Genomic DNA, 8,635 nt, shown 5'->3' on the forward strand with positions numbered 1-8,635 from the left:
CTCTGCGGCTTTATCTTATAGCTAGCTACCTACAGTCCTTCAAAAGCCCTTATCACTCTTGGATATTGGAAAGCTAATCCTGGACATAAAGCAAGCCTTATATAAAGCATAAAAAAATCAACACTAGGCACCACCACAACCATGGTACAGGATGTTACTGTTTATTGCATGAGTTATAACTCCATTTCCAACATCACTTTTTCTATTGTCTTCTTTTAAAATATATTTTAAGTATCTATTGCCCAAGGCTAAGCTCCCAGGAAGTGTGGGACACCTTCTCTAGCTTTCAACACCAGAAAGTATCCCTGTCACATCTGGTTTAAACCTACACCTGGCACAAATCAGAGCCCTGACTAGTAACTCCTGCAACAGGTCCAGATTATTTGACTGAGCTGCAGCTGCAGCAAAGCCCTTTGACCTCAAATACAAGGAAAGATATTAAACTTCTTCTGAAAAGTTGACTGGGTTAGCTTCAGAGTGTGAGATCTTAAGTACATATTTTTCATGAAGAGGAAAGAAACAACAGTTAGCTCAGAAAACTGGATTTGTTTCTTATCAGCAACCTGGTGCTGGTACTTTATGGAACTACCCAAACTCTCTACTACATGGTTGTGTAAGCTTTCACCAATCTTCTCCACTTACTACTTTCCATCTCCAGAGTCAGTATCTTCCTACATACATCATACTAGTCACTCAATTCTCTCTGGTTTATCAGCAGTCATCCTCTATGAAGCTTCTGCAATCTTCTACTACATGCCCATGGTCTGAGTAATTCAGAAAAGAGTCATGCAGGATGGGAGACCCAGCAAAGCAGTTTTCTTTTGGGAGGCTGAGGGCCCAACCACTCTGCTTTCTGTTACACACTTAGTCAGAGATTCTGAGCAAGCTGCCTCAAATTTTCTTCTGATCTCCCTGGAATGTTTTCACAAGGGAACATTGAAAGAGTTAAATGCATATTGCTTAGCTACAGGATCACTGAAGACAGTTATGATAGATAATGCCTGCTAATATATGAAGTACATAAAAAAATCTATGCAAGTGTAATGCTATTTAGACTCATGGAGAATGTGCAACTATCAAGAATGGGATGGTAATTATTGAAGCATACAATGCAGGAGAATTTCCTAGCAGGAAGACCTATGGCTTATGAAATCATCTGTAAAAGAAAGTTAGCAGCAGCCGTGTCTCAGTCTACTGTAAAGCAGAGCATGTTATTACTGACACAGAAATTACTTCTATCTAATTTTGCCTTGGTCCCTAGGATCCTCCGGTATTCACACGTTTTGTACGGAACTGACAGATATTTGTAATGTCACTCACCTATTCATAGTGAATCACTACTTTTAAATTGTGCTCCCACTCTAAACAACTTTCTTCCTGTTTCTGAGCCCTCAAAGCCTTAACTCATACTCCTGTGCAAGGGGTCCTCTTGTATAATGGAGTGTATTTGGATGTAGTTGATAAGTCTCATCCTCTGCAAATTGCTGCAGAAAATGAATGGAAAAGAATGCACTCAGAAGTGGCTAAAGTAAGTTCCAAACCATTTTGACATGTCTGGATTCTTGAATCTGTTCTTAGGTCTCTGTGCCTGCTTATAGAATAGAAGCTGAAGTTTTCCATTTTGCAGCCTTGGAAAAGAACTGCAAAAGGAGTGATTTATATTTGATTTGGTTTTATCCTACAGTGGTAGATGAGGAACCTTCTTCACCAGCCATTACGTGCTTAGGAGAGATTTTTGCCTCTCTGGAGAATGAAGCCACTCAGATGAGGTAGCTTAATGAATCCTTTTTGCATTACATGCGTTTTGCATGTCTGTAGACAATCTGCACGTAGCAGATCTTGTGATTATGCAAACTCTCAAGTAGCAAATACCCAACAAGTACAGCAACAAAAACAACTAAAACACAGGCCTTCCAGCTGCAAATTTGGTGTGCAGAAGCACACATGTAGGAGTGCAAATCAACTCCTCATGGCTGCTTTCAACTTCCTTTGAAGTCAGTAGCAAAATTCCCATTGAGTTCAATAAGAACAAGAGGCAGCCCTTGAACTAGTAAAAAGTCCACATAAGGTTTTATAAGCCCTTTATACAAAACTTTATTCTAGTTGTATATGAAATACATTTTGACCCCATATCCATAGACAAGATTGTGTGGCTGGTTGAGAATAATGTGACACCTCCACTCTGCCCAGGCTGTGACTGTCACTCAAGCCCTGGCTGTGCAGATGTCTGAGGGATTCCAGGTTACCTAAGCAAGTTTTGCTTTTCAGAGAAGAGCTACTAAAGAGAGGATGACAGCTCAAGTAGCTCATGTCCAGCTATTCAGGAGCAGGTTAGGTCAAGGCCACTTCTGGCCACTGATCCAGCCTCCCTCATGACAACGGACACATGACAAATGTCCCAGCTAATTCTGCTTAGTTTTGTGGTAGTCTTGGACACAGATCATCACAGAGTATTAATACCAAGACTAGAAAACCTGGCACAGGAAAAGAATTGCATTAGAGCTGTTCCCTTTCACTCTTTTCTGATCCTGTGCAGAGAGTGGTGATGGGCAGCTATTCCTCTGCTTGAGGGTGCTCAGCTGTGAATTCTCTAAGGGATCACTCATGTTGCTTCAGCTGTTCTACATTTATATGAAGTCTCTGCAAATTTGTGAGACAATTTGGGAAAATTATTATACTTGGTACTTTGTCTGGTCTCCAGCTGACTCAGAAACCATGGTCACTGGGTTTAACCAGTACTGACAGAAGTAATGTTTTAGCCAAAAGCCAGCTGGCAGAAAGTCTTCCCCAAAAATATGGAAAAGATGTTGATTGGCAAATATAAACACTGTTGGCCCTGGCAGCAGTAGAAGCTTCAAGGTGGTGATTTATACCTCTGTTATCTCTCAGTCTGGTGGCACCCAGATTAGGAGATCCATGTAGACCAATCAGGAGAAACTCTGGGGATTCCAGGCAGCTCCATAAAACTGCTGCTCAGAGACTCTGTAGTGACTCTAGGGAAAGGAAACACCCTTCTGCAAAAATGAATGGTCATGAAGAAGAAATGCACGAGCAAGTCACTCAGTCCATACTATGCAGCCCTGTACTTTGGCCCTGAAAAAAAAATAAATTATCAGACTGATCCACAACTTGTATTCTCATCTTGAAAACAGGAGCATTATCTGCCTTATGGGGATTTCTCTACAAAATATGCAGCAGGATGGAGACCAGAAAGAAATGGCTACTTTATGGTTGATTCCTCTACAAAACCACGAATGTTCTTTTGTTTAAAACATTTATATGAAAATAAATTTTCTTGGATTTTTGAAATCTTCCTGGTTAAACTGTACCCAAATACTGGAAGAACTACTTCAGGAAGACAGACACTATCATATCAGGTATTGAAGTCCTTTGACTATCTGGAACAAAGGCAAATGTTTTGTGGAAAAGTACACATTAGTAGGCTGAATTCATTAAATGCTAGTAATTTTAGCTCAGGTTAAAACATCCAAGCCCTCAATGGGTTCAAGGGCACAGTACTAATCAACAAAGAAAGTTTCTAATCGAATTTGGCCTTGGGAAATTTTCTTATATATTCTTTCTGGGTGATGTTATTGTTTTTGGGGAGCTTATCTACTATCTTGCTGGGAACAACTATCCACTTTAATAAAGTGCCTAAAATAATGTAATAAACACACAGCTTATATCAATAGCATCATATTTCCTCACACAGTATTTGTGTGTGGTTTAATTAGATGGAAGGATTACAGGAAAAGTTTGTGTCATAATGACTCTTTAAAGCGAAACCATAGATCAAAGTTCATAGCTGCCAAATATACAACTTTCAAAACAAGCTCAAGTGCTGCTATTAATCATGGCTGCTGGGGGATTTGATGACAAAGATTAAACTGCTGTAAAGGATACTGCTGTGCATCAGATTCTTGCAACTGTCATCAAATAGTCTGCCAGCTATTAACAGGTCAGAAGAGTTGTCCAGCATTTACCATGGGTGGCTCTGTCGCTGCAGTTGGTGAGGCTGTCTAAGCCATGGTGACAACCAGCGACACCCTCCCAGATAGACTTTTGTGGGTTGTTATTTTTTATAGTGTGGCTGAAGCCTTAAGGCCTGCCTGCAGAGCAAACCAGAGGGAAACTGCACAACCTCAGCCTCAAAGCACTGTATCCTCACAGGAGCATCCCTTGTGTGGAATATTTTCTCTCTTATTTTTCACACAGAGCACCTTCTCCTAACTGCATGTTAAGAGTGCCCACCTGTGGAGCTGAGGTGTTGTAAATCCACTCCTAGTTTATTTCTCAGCAACCACTCTGTACAGATAAGCCCTCAGAGAGTACCTCAAGGAGCAGCTTTCATCCTATTTACACCAAACCTCTCTCCTTCCACACTGGATCATGTAATATCCCTGTGGGAAGCTACATCTCTCGCTCTACACAGAAACATAATATGAAGGAAGTATGCAAAGCATACTTTGCAGGGTGGGAGCCACCAACCTGTGACCCACCAGCCAGTGCTCTGTGGTGGGTCATCGATGGCCATAAGATGGAATGTAGAGAGCTGTTAACCTACAGACCTACAAAGTGCTGCTGTCTCTGCCCATATGTAACAGTGTGCTTGAGAAGGGGTCCTTCTAAGCTCCAGTTCTGTGAGGCTGAAACTGGTATCACCATCTCGCACCGAGCTGGTGGTGGAACAGATGTGGATGACAGTCTGATGCAACAGGCAACTGGAGATTCCAATGCAAAACCACAGATTTGACTACAGTCTTCAAAGTTGAGGGGAGTTACAGATCTGAATCCAAACTTCACAGCTGTAGCCAGCTATAAAACAAACTTATCTATATAATGGGTTTAATTCAAATTACATCTAAATATCTGTCATCTCTGGGAAAATTTGGAGACATATCTGGCTGGAAATTTTTCAGCATCATCTCATCTTTGCTAATAGCATATTAAAAAACAAAACAAAACAAAAAAAAACAACAAAAACTCCCAAACAAGAATGCAAGACTGTTAAGACTTAAAATGGATGACATTCAAACTTAGATTAAGTCGTTCAGCTTACCAAAAGCTTTCATTCTACCCAACACTTCACAGATCACTCCTTAATCTAACTGTTCTGTCCTCTACTGAAAGCAAGGATGTGGCACCAGACAGACTATTTTTAGACATTGGTGATGGTAAATTTTGATGTTTAAACAGTCCTTACTCATAAACCAGTCTTCATTTTCCTTAATTTAAATTTTGTTTTCCAAGGCTCCCTTCTTTCAACAAAAAAATTAGTGTGGGACTGGAACCTTCAGCCCATAAATATTTAGTCCTCATTCTCACCAACATGTTCAGGAAATTAATACACCCAGTTATAGCAAAGTGAAACAAATGTCTGCTTAGATAATTGCTTTTATATTCACTGTAAGATGCTTTTTAGTTACCACCACAAGGGTAACTGGATTGCATGGGCTGGGCCTGCAATGAGTTCTCCCCAAGACCTGGTCTCTTGACATAGGTTTGGGGTCTGTTTAACACTTGTGAGGCTACACTTCTGCGCAGGATTACTAGAACCACATAAATGGCATTTGCTTGCATGTCCTTGTGTGATACTGACACACCCTGCCTGACTGTGTTGCAGGGAATCCTTAGTGCTCATTGCACCAGCGAGGCCTTTATCACACACCAACAGCAAACGTCTGGGGGATGTATCAAAGGGCCTTTGCAGATGTCTCTGGAAGCATTAGTGTCCATATTGCACTTCAAAGAATACAAAGACTATCTGGGAACACTTCTCTGAATTGGGACCCATTTTTCTGCTTTTCTGGTTTCTGCCATCTTACATTTAAATATGGCATCTGGTTTTCTTCTTACTGAGAAACATATACTGAGTATAGCAACCAGGAAAGGGTGGGGAGGTGTTTTCCTTTGGGTTACTGAAAAACGTTGCCTGAGGAATGGAAACACTGCTTTGATTGTGATGCAACCTCTATTTTTATTACTTTTCTCTGTAAAATACAATAAAAACATTGTGGGGGAAATATATAGTCAATTATCGGCAGTGGAAAGGATATACCATCCATTGGCAGGGCTTCTGGGGGATGGAGCAACGAGTCACAATCTTGTCTTGTTGTTCAGTCTATGCCTCAAAAACTGCAGAATCACAAATTTAAAAACAAAATACGAGAATGTGAAATGCAAAAAAGCCAGTTATCCATCTGAAAAACATCACAAATGGACAGAAAAATGGCCAAGACCATTATGGCCACAGCTGCTGTGTGGGTAAAGCACTCCAAAACAGAAAGGGGGATATCTTAGGGTCTGGAAATGTGGTATCCATAAAGCTCAAGTCAGTGACAACATTACCACTGGCCACAGTGGGTCCAGGTCTCCTTCAATGTTCTCTAAATTAATTCTTGGCTTTCTATTATAGCATCTAAATAAAATCAGTGCTGTACAAATGAACATAAGGGCGTGGATTAGTCAAAGCGGCAGCAGCAGTGACAAATGCCAAGTCTGTGCTGAGTTATGCTTAACATTCACTGCCATGGCCCAGGTTTCAGGTAGAGCAAGGATTCTCACATCACACTTTGTCCTTCCTGGCTAGCCTTTGATGTCAGGTCTCAGTTTAGACTACAGCCTCCTGTGAGAGGTGCACTGAGATATGCTTGGATAGAACATTGTGGGTGCCACCACAGCACCTGTGACATTCCAAAAGTGTGTGGTGGCAATGCAGGCTCCATTTGTGTGATCTCCATGTCTCCTGCCACTCCCTGCTGCAAAACTGGAGCCCAGGTGCCTGTCTTGAAATCTGCATGCCGCCTCCAACATTTAAAAAGGCCTCAAAGAAAGAAATTGGAAATTTATCCATCTCATGGAAACTTCATGTTCATTCTGCAGTAGTGGAAGATGTGAGATATTAACTATTTATAAACCTCTGAAAGTGACACATAAATGAAATTCAGCTGAGTGTTTCTATATGCCCACAGTATTTGAGCAGATTTACTGATGCTTCTTAAAAACATTTACTTGATGGACTTCAAGTTCTAAAATTAAGGCAGAAGATTCAGATTGTTATTTTGCTGTAATTGCTCTATTTGGGCACTAGCTGACTGAGATGGTTTTATGGCCAATTCAACACTGCTTTTCAAGAGTGAGTAGTGAATACACAGGATTTCAAGAATAAGTGGTGACTGCAAAGGACTTCTTTTTTTGAGCAACAAACACCTTTTCAGAGTTTGAACACAACAGCAGTGATGAAAAGCATTTAAAGCAACTTGAATTCTCTAGAGATGTTATTTTCTAACGATGCAAGTCATCACCTCTCAAAAGTGTGTGTCACCTTGGCAAGTCAGTGTTTTGAATCAACCATGTAACTGAGAAATATGATGGAATATAAGGCTGAAAATTAATTTTCCTGTAGTTTTGCACATATTAAATTGACATATCTACAACTTTGTGTTAGATACAAGGCAAAATATTGAATCTTGAGGATGACATTAATGAAGAGCTCTACTGACAAATTAAGTTTTTGTCATCTAAAGTCATCTAAAGTGCAGAGTCAGCCCCAAAAAAGCACTAACTCATTATGATGAATTGCAATTTTTTAAACATACTTCTATACTGATTAATTATATATATATTATCTTTACAAGAAAAATATACCCATATAACTTGTGAGTTACTTCTGAGGATGATTTATATGTTTTTCTATTGAACTGCTTAAGGTACAGGCTTACTAGCATTAATGACAACAATGCCCATGGCTTTCAAGTTGCTCCAGTTGTCTCTCTGCTGAAGCAGAAATGAGCCCTCTTAGAGTCTGATGGTGCTATAGAAAAAAATAAAACAAAATCATAATAAAAAAAGAACTGTTCACTTATTAAAAACAGAAGCTTTCGTTCTCTCTGGAGGCCTGATATTTATGATCAAGCATTTCATGCCTACTTCTCTTGTCCTAATTCCGGTCATTTGCAACAATGCTGGTGTTAAGTGACTATGAAACCCTAGTCTCTGAAGTAATCAGATTTTCAGGCCCTGTGCCCTACGTCACATGGAATCGTTTATTGCAGTACAATAGGAAATAAGGCCACTATGCCTAACAGTATTTCTGGAGGGAGAAATGCTGCTCATTGCTGAGTAACAGTATACCCAGATGATTCTTGGTTGTAAATTCTGCCTTCAAAATCAATGGCTTTTTGCATTTAGAACTAGCAGAACCGAAGGGCAATTATCAAAGAAATACAGAGAGAGAAAAAGCGCAGAGTACCAAGCTCCTGTTCAAGAGACTGATCACGTGGAATTGATAACTTCTCAGATCCAGCTGATACTGGGCAGCTGAACTGGTCTTGGCAGCTGGGATGACATGGGCTGCGAGAAGCACCAAAGTTCCATCCCTGGCTAAAGACCCTGGCAAGCAGCTCAGTCCCTTTTCCCCACATAAAAACCTCACAGCTCTGCTTTCAGCCTGCTATCTCTTTATACACAGCATTTGTTGGGATGATTCTTTTGCATAGAAATAACAAGAGAGGTTCAACTGCAGGTGGTTAAAGAATTGTGGACTTATTGGAGCTTGTTGCATTAAGTCTCTGAAATTCAGAGCTTACCTTCAAGTCATTGCCTTTGGTCTTGCTGAAGCTGTAGTGAAAAAAAT

This window comes from Pyrgilauda ruficollis, unplaced genomic scaffold, assembly GCF_017590135.1.
Source record: "Pyrgilauda ruficollis isolate IOZ18807 unplaced genomic scaffold, ASM1759013v1 scaffold51, whole genome shotgun sequence".
In the NCBI taxonomy this organism is placed as follows: Eukaryota; Metazoa; Chordata; class Aves; order Passeriformes; family Passeridae; genus Pyrgilauda; species Pyrgilauda ruficollis.